Source organism: Triticum dicoccoides, chromosome 3A (genome assembly GCF_002162155.2).
Source record: "Triticum dicoccoides isolate Atlit2015 ecotype Zavitan chromosome 3A, WEW_v2.0, whole genome shotgun sequence".
NCBI lineage: Eukaryota > Viridiplantae > Streptophyta > Magnoliopsida > Poales > Poaceae > Triticum > Triticum dicoccoides.
This window is the reverse complement of record NC_041384.1, coordinates 345558668-345570344: the sequence shown is the minus strand read 5'-3', so window position 1 is coordinate 345570344 and position 11677 is coordinate 345558668.

Here is an 11677-nt window from a genome sequence, read left to right as displayed (position 1 = left end):
GGGGGGGGACGCGGCCATCGTATGGACCTTCACAAAGTGTTTCCACGGTGTCATCTTTGCAAGAAGGGGGTGCGGGAATGGGAATCGGGATTCGTGGATTAGCGGGTTGCCTACACTAGATTAGACGAGCCGGCGAAGCTTAAGGAGGGAAACTTAAATAGAACCAGATATTTTCTTCTCAAATGGTTCCTAGAAAACAATTGTGTGTGATGTTGTAGATATTTTTATTAGCTGTGAAAGACGAATTTGGAATAAACTGCCAACAGATGGTGTTTTAAATGAACGAGAAATTTTGTAGTACTAATACAACTGTCATTTCAAATTTGGAAAATTTCAGGGGTCATTTGACCTTCTAAGACATTTAAGTGATTTTCTAGCCATTTAATGACCGTAATTGAAATTTGAACTACATGTACATGCAACAGCTAACCATAACGGTTTGAAAACTCATATTTCGTGTACTTGTGTGCGATTTAATTCCATGTGCAGTAAATTGGAAGGAATTTTCAAACATATTGGTCTAACGGCTATGACACAATTGAGCATGGAGTGACATGGAATTTTAATTCCAAAAATAAAAAAATTCAGAAACACATGAAACCTTGGTTGATGTAATGTCATGCCACCAAGATGATGTGTTAAATTTTTTTGGCATGTTTGACCAAAGTTTGGACACACACCCCTCACAAACCGGAGCAACTCACTAGAAGGCTCGTGGTTTCAAGAGGGAACAATGCATGTTTGATGACGAACGGGAGATAGCTTCCTCTTTTAGCCTTCAATTTTTCTTTACGTCTAACGTGCACTACTACAACTGTAATGTGATTTTTTTTGAAAATTCTAGGGGCCATTTGACCTTTTAAAGACATTTAAGTGATTTTCTAGCCATTTAATGACCGTAATTCAAATTTGAACTACATCTACATGCGACTCCTAACCAAAAAGGTTTGAAAAATCATATTTGTGTACTTGTGTGCGAGTTAATTCCATGTGCAGTAAACTAGAAGGAATTTTCAAACATATTTGTATCACGACATGGACACATATGCATGAATACGTATGCATGGAGTGGCATGGCATTTTAATTCCAAAAAAAATCAAAAACACATGAAACCTTGGTTGATGTAATGTCATGCCACCAAGATGATGTGGTAAAGAAATTGGCATGTTTGACAAAAGTTTGGACACACACCCCTTACAAACCAGAGCAACTCGCTAGAAAGTTTGTGGTTTCGAGAGGGAACAATGCATGTTTGATGACGAACGGGAGATAGCTTCCTCTTACGGCCTTCAAATTTTTTCTATGTCTAACGTGCACTACTACAACTGTAATGTGAAATTTTGGAAAATTCTAGGGGTCATTGACCTTTTAAAGACATTTAAGTGATTTTCTAACCATTTAATGACCGTAATTCAAATTTGAACTATATCTACATGCAACGCCTAACCAAAACTGTTTGAGAAATCATATATGGGTACTTGTGTGCGAGTTAATTCCATGTGCAGTAAATTAGAAAGAATTTTCAAACATATTGGTCTCACGACATGGACACATGCATACGTATGCATGGACTGACATGGCATTTTAATTCAAAAAATTGAGAAATGATCAGAAACACATGAAACCTTGGTTGATGTAATGTCATGCCACCAAGATGATGTGGTAAAGAAATTGGCATGTTTGACGAATGTTTGGACACACACCCCTCACAAACCGGAGCAACTCGCTAGAAGGTTCGTGGTCCCGAGAGGGAACAATGCATGTTTGATGACGAATGGGAGATAGCTTCCTCTTACGGCCTTCAAATTTTTACCTACGTTTAACATGCACTAATACAACTGTCATGTGAAAATTTGGTAAATTTTGGGGGGTCATTTGACCTTTTAAAGACATTTAAGTTATTTTCTAACCATTTAATGACCGTAATTCAAATTTGAACTACATGTACATGAAATGCCTAACCATAACGGTTTGAAAAATCATATTTTTGTGTACTTGTGCGCGAGTTAATTCCATGTGCAGTAAATTAGAAGGAATTGTCAAACATATTGGTGTCAAGGCATGGGCACATGCATGGAGTGCATGCTATGGCATTTTAATTCCAAAAAATTTAAAAATGATCAGAAAAACATGAAACCTTGCTTTATTTAATGTCATCCACCAAGATGATGTGGTAAAGAAATTGGCACGTTTGACGAAAGTTTGGACACACACCCCTCACAAACCGGAGCAACTCGCTAGAAGGTTCGTGGTTCCGGGAGGGAACAATGCAGGTTTGATGACGAACGGGAATAGCTTCCTCTTACAGCCTTCAAATTATTCTATGTCTAACGTGCACTACTACAATTGTAATGTGAAATTTTGGAAAATTCTAGGGGTCATTTGACCTTTTAAAGTCATTTAAGTGATTTTCTAACCATTTAATGACCGTAATTCAAATTTGAACTACATCTACATGCAACGCCTAACCAAAATGGTTTGAAAAATCATATCTGTGTACTTGTGTGCGAGTTAATTCCATGTGCAGTAAATTAGAAGGAATTTTTAAACATATTGATCTCACGACATGGACACATGCATACGTATGCATGGAGTGACATGGCATTCTAATTCAAAAAAATAGAAAAATGATCAGAAACACATGAAACCTTGGTTGATGTAATGTCATGCCACCAAGATGATGTGGTAAAGAAATTGGCATGTTTGACGAACGTTTGGATACAAGCCCCTCACAAACCGGAGCAACTCGCTAGAAGGTTCGTGGTTCCGAGAGGGAACAATGCATGTTTAATGACGAACGGGAGATAGCTTCCTATTACGGCCTTCAATTTTTTCCTACGTTTAACATGCAATTGTCATGTGAAATTTGGTAAATTTTAGGGGTCATTTGACCTTCTAAAGACATTTAAGTGAATTTCTAACAATTTAATGATTATAATTCCCATTTGAACTACATCTACATGCAACGCCTAAACAAAATGGTTTGCAAAATCATATTTTTGTGTACTTATGTGCGAATTAATTCCATGTGCAGTAAATTATAAGGAAATTTCAAACATATTGGTGTCAAGGCATGGGCACATGCATGGAGTGCATGCCATGGCATTTTAATTCCAAAAAATTGAAAAATGATCAGAAAAACATGAGACCTTGCTTGTTTAATGTCATGCCACCAAGATGATGTGGTAAAAGAATTGGCCTGTTTGACGAAAGTTTGGACACACACCCCTCACAAACCGGAGCAACTCACTAGAAGGTTCGTGGTTCTGAGAGGGAACAATGCATGTTTGCTGACGGGTGGGAGATAGCTTCCTCTTATGGCCTTCAAATTTTTTCCTATGTTTAACGTGCACTAATACAACTGTCATGTGAAAATTTGGAAATTTTCAGGGGTCATTTGACCCTTTAAAGACATTTAAGTGATTTTCTAACCATTTAATGACCGTAATTCAAATTTGAACTACATCTAACCAAAATGGCTTGAAAAATCATATTTTTGTGTACTTGTGTGCGAGTTAAAAAAATCATCAGACGATGTAAATATCTGGTGTTCAAAAAAGAAAATGTAAAGATCTGGCAAGACAACCGCCCCCCACACGATTGGCAGTCTATCTCGCGGCTCGAGGTTTGGTAGGTGAATGGCGGGGATCATTAATCAGACACGGTTCTGCATTGGAAACCGTCAGCTATTATGTTCACACATGGATTTTGGCTATTATGTTAACACATGGATTTTGCTGCGGGAATCGTGTGTAACTCAAACTACAGTACTCATAAATTCCGGCGACCGGCGTTTGTACTGTCCCCGTCGATCTATAAATACTACCTTGCTCACGTCGTCCCGCCTGTATTCTCATCTACAACCTCCCCTCACTCACCCCCCCCCTCTCTCTCTCTCTCTCAAATCTCTGCCATGGCACCGCCGGTCTGCCCACGCGCCGACAAGGAGTCGCCGCCCCCTGAGGACGCTCACTCAATTAGCAGTTTTGGGGCCAGTACAATCTTTGTCTGTGGAAGTCGCTGCCGCCGGCTAAGAAAGCCAGGCAAGTGGCGTTCAAGAAGATGGCGGAGGAGGAAGCCAGGTACCAGGCGGCCTGTGAAGCCCGTGATGCCGCCTGGAAAAAGGAGGTGGCGGAGCTTTGGGGGCGAGCGCGTCGTCGTGCCGAGGAGGTGTACGAAGACGGGTACTTCGGGAGGAAGGTCATAGGCGTTGGGCGCCTTTTCGCTGCATGGAGGTGGGTCGATAAGCTCCATCATGCCACCGACGAGGATCTCTGGTGGGCGCCCAATGAAATGGCAAGATCAGCCACACGCGTCCGCCAGCAAGAGGCAAATCGGTACATCAAGCGCTGCGAGGCAGAAGAGTCGGAGTACTGCCTCCGCACTGGGAAGACGCCGCGCACCAGGGAGCTGCTGGCGAGGGGCTGCCAGAATACTGGCCCCAGGAAGGATTTTAGTTTTAGTATTGATCGTTTTCAATTTTATGCATTGTACCTAGTAGTTAAGTATCATCACGTATATGTGATGATATTACACACACACACACACATATATATATATATTCTGTGATGATCTAATGAACAATTAATATATATATATATATATATTATGAATTCCATTTTCTATCTGTTTTTGTATACTAATTTGAATCTAGCTGTTATCATCCACATATACAGAATGGAAAACGTATATACACGCATTGAAACAGAATATATAAGAATGGATAACAGAGTACACACATTGAAACAGAGCAATACTATGATTGCTGTGAATACATAGCTATCCACGTCGAAATGACTTTTCAAAATAAAACGCATCCATGAGACCATGACCAGCAGCCCTTACCTAGGGTAGCTCTTGGCTCTGCCTGAACTCGTGCAGGCATTCGTCCAAGCGGTCGACACGCTCGCGGTACATCTGGAGCGCGATCTCGAGATCCAAGTTGGCAATTTCATCAGAGATCACCAGCTCGAGGATGCGACGGCCATGTTCCTCTACCGCGCCCAGGTGGACACCTGGGCCAAGGAGGCGATCGAGCCTACGGACCAGCGCATTGGCATCCAGTGGGCCGCGGACAAGGCGAACGGCAGCACCCATGTGAACGGTGCGGCGGGCGTCTGGTGCAAGTACGACACGGCCGGCCTTTGGTGCAAGTACGACGCTGAGGGCCTCTGCCCACTCCTTGCCGATGAATGGGGGTACTGACGGGATGTGTACCCAGCTGCGACGCCGTGTCGACAGCGGGCAAGTGCCGCTTGATTCGCTCTTGTTGTGCGGCGCTCCGTGCCTCTCGCTCTGCTCCAACTGTCTCGCCGTGCGGCGAGCCACAGCCTATCGATGCGGACTCGCCTAGCTTGCTCTGCGGTGTGCCATCGATCATGTTGTGTGGCGAGCTGCAGCCTGTTGGTGTTGACATGCCTATCTTCATCCGCGACGCTCAAGCGCCATGCGCCAAAGGTCTGCTCAACCCTGGCGATGACACACATCACGACGTCGTCCATCACATTGCCGGGGAGCGCCTCGGCCTCGACGGGCCGTGGCGCCTGCTCATTTTCCTCGTCGACGAGGTTGATGGCACAGGCGGCGCTTTGGTGGGTTGGCATGCTTGGAAAAGGTGGATGTGCTACAGGTTGCGCTTGTCGCCTCCATGGGTCGCGCGCCCCCTATGTGCAATATTGCAGGGTGGCGGGAAGCAGGTGAGGAAATGGCGGGAAATGGTGGCGTGTTCATAAAATGACATCAATTAATGGAAACTTGGCATCGAGCTAGCACAAGAAGTAGATGATGATCAGATGAACACGGACCACACTAGGGAACCCGTCGGTGATGAATTTATCAATCCCAAATGGTTGAATACTAGCAAGCATTTGCCCACAATACACACGGCCTATTCCATCATAAATAGGTCGGATGGATCAACTGTATGCCACGTATCGCACATTGTCAAAAAGTAATGCGGTAGACCTTCTTTAAGATGTGTTAAAAAATAAAATTAAAAATTAAAAAACAAGGACCTCGAGGTTAAATTAGCTGAGGGAATGGGGCATTTCGGTCATTTTACCAAAATGACCCATCCGATCACCTAATTTAACATCAACACAACTTCCCATCCAGTCACCCATCCGATGGCTGCTCCAGCCTGAGCACACTTAACTTGATAGTTTTCTTACATGAGGTACTGGTGGAACAACTAGTCCTTGCTGATAGGAATGCCTCTTCACATCCTTATGGCATATCTGGATGACCGCCCGCCCCACAATGGCCAATAGATGTTGTGTAGACAGAGCATATCACATACGTCTTATTAGAAGCAATCGTCTGCGTTATTATCGGTCTCCGCACACATTTTTGATTACAGACCTGTTTGCCGCGTATCACACACATCTTGTTATATTGAACCATCTCTGTTCTCTTACCTATTCACAAACAGTTCATCTGAGTGAACTGTATGATGTACATCGCACACACCTTGATCAGGCTGCCATTTCTTTTGTGTTGCCTAGTCACACACAGTTTGTCCCAGTGAACCGTATGCTGTATATCACACACGCCTTCATCTGGCTGGCCGTTTCTTTTGTTCCCCCTCATCGCAAAAAGTTTATCAAACTGAACCGTATGCCCTTCATCGCACACACAACTAAAACCTGAACCGTGTTTGATGCATCTGTCATCGCAAACATTTTATACATTTCTGACGGTTTTCATACAACACCATTTGCGATTATTGCATCGCACACAGTTTCTTGAAGGGTCTCTGATCGTAGTGTCGCGTTAGCAGCATCCTGCAGTAGTGATGGATGCTTCTCTTGGCCAACATTCAGTATAGAGTGAAAGACAAATTTGTTTGTGAAGTCTACAATTCCTCTTGCAAACGTAACTAGTTTCACCAATAGCTGGAAGCGTGTGAATGAACCACACATGATGGAGGAACATCCACTGCAATATGATTTGGTCTTCTCTCGATCACACGATGAGACTATTTTCGGAATACAAACTTTAACTTAGGAAAATAATGCCCATTGTATAATTAGACCAAAGCAATGAAGCACCTAGTGTTGGCCAATAAATAGTACAATACTACTTTTCTGCAGTCCATGAAGTGACTATCCAATCTTTCTGTGTCTATTTTCAAATGGCACTGCATGCAGTGATTATACTATTCTCTTGTGCAGTTCAACCAAAATTGTGGTCACTTTGTTTGTTTGCCAAATAGCAACGGGCAGGCATCTCTGTCTGCACAAATATCAAGCAGCTAGTAAACATATACCCCACCTTGTATTTTCGGTTTAAAACGTCTCTTCCGCTTAGCATCTGTCATGTTTTGCACGGGACAATTTGATACAGTCATGTTTTGCCCTGGACAATTTCATACTGAATTGATTTGCTGGTCCAGAGCAGAAATATAGCACCTATTCTTCATCAGACCAAGGATATCCATGTTTGCAGTGATGGAAGAGGTGAAATGGATACAACCAAAATTGAGCATCCAATCATTGAATCATGTCCTGCACCTCCAATGTAGGTCCACCCTACCAATAAATTCACATGCAAACCACTAGTATTACTACCTAATGACAGTACAAAAAGAGTAGCAAGATAGTAGCAAACCATGTACCTTCGTAATGAACAGCTCATAGTGCCACCAATTGGATATAAAGGTTTGGAAGAAAACATGCTCCTAATGTTGAACCATTTGGACTTTTTGTGCAGTTCCACTGAAATCGAGCATCCCTGTTTGCATAGATAATGAAAGTGTGATCACTATAAAAGTGGCACTAGTTGAAGCATAGACTCACAAATATAAGCATTCCAATTTCTTAATGGGAAAAGGTAGCAAGACTGTTTCTAAGCACCTGTTTGAAGGAATAAATAAGGCAACAACGGCTGATGTCAGGAAGGCATACATAGCTTTTTCTGAAAAATTGAGCCATTGCTGACCTTTCCTATTCTTTTAAGCATAGTTTGTGCAGTTCAACTAAAATAAAATGGCATCACCGCCTTGACAATTTAGTGACACTGTACAACAGGAAATGACTTAACATTATATCATGATGTTAGGTATGTAGTCGACAGGCATTAGAGACAAACATACAGACCTCCTCCGATAACATAATGAACATTAATTTTAACAAATGTGTGACTAGCTTTACTGGGATAATTTGAGTGAACTCTACACCCTCTGTTCCTTAATATAAGACGTTTTCGTAGTTCAATTTAAAGTACCCAAACGTCTAGTATTTAGAAAAACAGGTAGTAGTTTTCTTGAGTACATATCCGGGAAAGCTTGCCACACTTTATATATGTCCATACGCTAATGCAACACCATTCGAATAGTACAAATATACACTAATCCAGTGGCTAGTGCAACAATAGAGTAGTTATTTTATTATAGGGTACAGTACAATGGTTTTACTGAACAGATTTCCATAAGTTCTACCACTGGAAGATTTATATAAGAATTAAAAATACAAAATGTAAAGGTAACAAGTTTTAGTATTGGTATACTAGCTGTGCAAGATAATTAAACCAAATACAAAAGTCTAAAGGTAACTAGCATTATTAACTAATGACAGTATAAAAAAATTGCAAACCATGTACCTGCAAGGTAAATATCATTTCGAACTCGAGGGGACCTAAAAATTGCTATCCCAATCTTGATAATCGATCACACATAAAAACTTGATCGAACGAATCAAGAGAACAGCCGGAGGAGGAGGTGCCCACTCTTGACCTTTCTTCTTGACACTGTACAAAAAATTGAGTTATCTCACGAAAGTGAGGTATGTAATCTATAAGCATTAACAGTGCAAAAATCTTAAGGTAGTAACAAGATTCATCATTGGTATACTGGTTGTGTAACAACATTAGAATGCCTGAGCTGAAAATTCTTTAATACATCCACAATCAACAACTAACCCTGAAATAATCAAGTGACATTAAATGGCATTGCTTAAATTTATTGGTGGAATTAGACTGAGTGCGACATTAGTTAAATGTGGCATCACTTTAGCAGTAGCATTTCTTGACTTGACCGCTGGCGTTATACTAACAGCAAAAAAGTGGCAACAAGAGCATGGGAGGCCCATTCGGACAGTGGGCGCACCAGTATGATGTACCTCCACGAACGCATAGAGTGGTGAGGGAGGTACGGTTGCCCAAAGCAACAAATATCCAGGCAGCATATGTGAATTACGTCCCATTTTTGTTCTCTTTAGCTACTGATTTCCCCCTTTTCAACCTAGATGCAGGTTCGATGCCTAGTCTCTTGGACAGTATAGTCTCTCTTCCTTTCCTTATTCAACCCAGACATGGATTAGTCTGCATGAATTAGGGTTTCCTTTAATAGTCACCTTCTAAGTCAAATTAACCTCTCTTGTTGTCAGGCAAAAAGGAGTGATGGACCAAGAAGGCCCACAGATGGAAAGCATCGATATCGCTGATAACCGCTTAAGTGGGTGTGAGAGGACAACCACCACCGCTTTGCATGTGGGCCAAACATATATATGTTGAATACCCAAGATGCACAACTTTGATGTGCCACATGCCTCAAAAACCGTAAACCATGCACCCACACAGAGCGACGTTCATATCAAGCGTACAACATATGATTGTCCCCTTCCCCCCTCTTCACCGCATACTATATGCTCCTGCCGTAATATATGTACAACCCAAAAGAATCCTCTAATTAATTAAGCTCTTCCGATGTAGGTCAAAGTGATGCATGCATGCATGCATCGACTATGGCCTCATGGGCCCACAGATGGAAGTGTCACACGTGAGTGTCCTAGCTAGGATATATATATGCATGTGGCCCAAAAAGGTGTTTTGTGATGTTTGAATAACCAATTTCACAATTTTGATGTGGCACGTGCCTCGGTAACCAAAAAGTCTCGACACTGAGTGAGGTGTACTTGTCCACGAACGCATACATATAGTATATATGCTAGTCCCCTCCCACCTCTTTGACGCGTACTATATACCACCATAACGCAAACAAAAAAGATTCTACCTTGCTGGTCAAATTAACCTCACTGTTGGCTCTTCATCAAAGTGATGGACGATGACCTTGCCGGCCCACAGAAAGTGTCATATGCGAGTATCGAGTGACGTGTAGGACAACCATCGACTGCATGTGGCAAAACATTTATGTATGAAAGGGTTGTGTAATGTTTTAAATAACGATTTCACGACTCTGATGTGGCACCAGCCTGCGTAACAAAATGGCCAACCCACACGGTGGCTCACAACTCGTAGTGTACTGCGAGCCACCCGCCAACCCCAGACGCACACACCCACACACACACCGCGAATGCACCGCAACTACGATGCATGTTAAATTAATTATCCGGCGGTGAACATACATGTTACCAAAGGCGGGACGTTTTAATTTCAAAAAAAATCATAGAGATCATTAAGACGTTTTAGTACATTGATAGATTGATTTTCTATGGGTATAATGTGCAAAAATCAAATTTGAGCTACATGCACACATGACAGTGCACCTAAATGGGTTGCAAAAACACATGTGTCTCACTGGGTGCATGTTTACTCCCCGTGCAACATTTCAAACATTGAGAATCTTGATTTTTAAATTCTAGTACATCCAAAACTTATTTGAAGTTCATGAAACTTATCGCGTTGTCATATGGACACCAATACAAAGTGGCATTGTATTTTTTTGTCAAATTGGAGACCAATTTTGATGTAATCTTTATCTAATTACAGACGGGAGATTATTAATAATTGGGAACCAATATCCCAAACGGATTATTTATTTGAACCGTGAGCGTTAGACCAACAGTGGATATGTGTAATGCTTCGGTTAAGCAATAAAGCGGCAGCATTAATCATCCAAATAGAAAACTAATATACGTGCCGCCGCGCGACCCGTGTGGCGTGCGAGCAGGCATGAGTTGACAGGACGCATGCGAGAAGTCTGCCGCGCAGGCAAACAGGGAGGCGTGCGTGCAGGTGTGTGAATTGATGGAGGTGTGCTCGCTGCGCAGTGTCATCGGGAGGCGTGCGAGTAGCTGTGTGAAATTTGGTAGGCATGCCAGTAGTCCGGTGCGCAGGCTCACCGGGAGGCGAGCCATCGGCTTGACCGCTGCCCGCCTCTCTCCCACAACTCCCACTACTCGATATTAATGGTGCACCCGAGCGGCCACCTCTCCCCCCATCCTCGCTACGCACACACAATCCTCTCTCTCCGCTTGCATCCTCGACACCGCTCTCAATCCTCAAAGCCGTCAGTGTATGAGGATGTCACCGAAGCGCCCCATCAGAGGGAGTGGCATTGCCGGGGCTGCTAAAGCATCGGAGCATGGCGTGGAGATGGAGACAGAGGTTGCCGTCACCGCCGGCGAGTTATCGCTGCACCCTGACGTCGTCGACGGTGTCGAGCTTCCACAGCCATAAGTGGAGTTCCACACCGACTCCGACGACCACTCCGGGGACGACTCCGATGACCACTCCGGCGACGACTCCGACGACCACTCCGGTGACGACTCCGACGACGATGGATAGCTGGTTAGTCATCTATACCCATTTATGTGTCAAATAGATCATAGGGTTTCTCTGGTTACTCCCGCCTCCCCCTTTTTGGAATAGAAATCCTATGGTTATGTTCTTCCAATCCATGAAATCTGAGTAAGTTTCGTTAGATCTGTGTAGTGTATT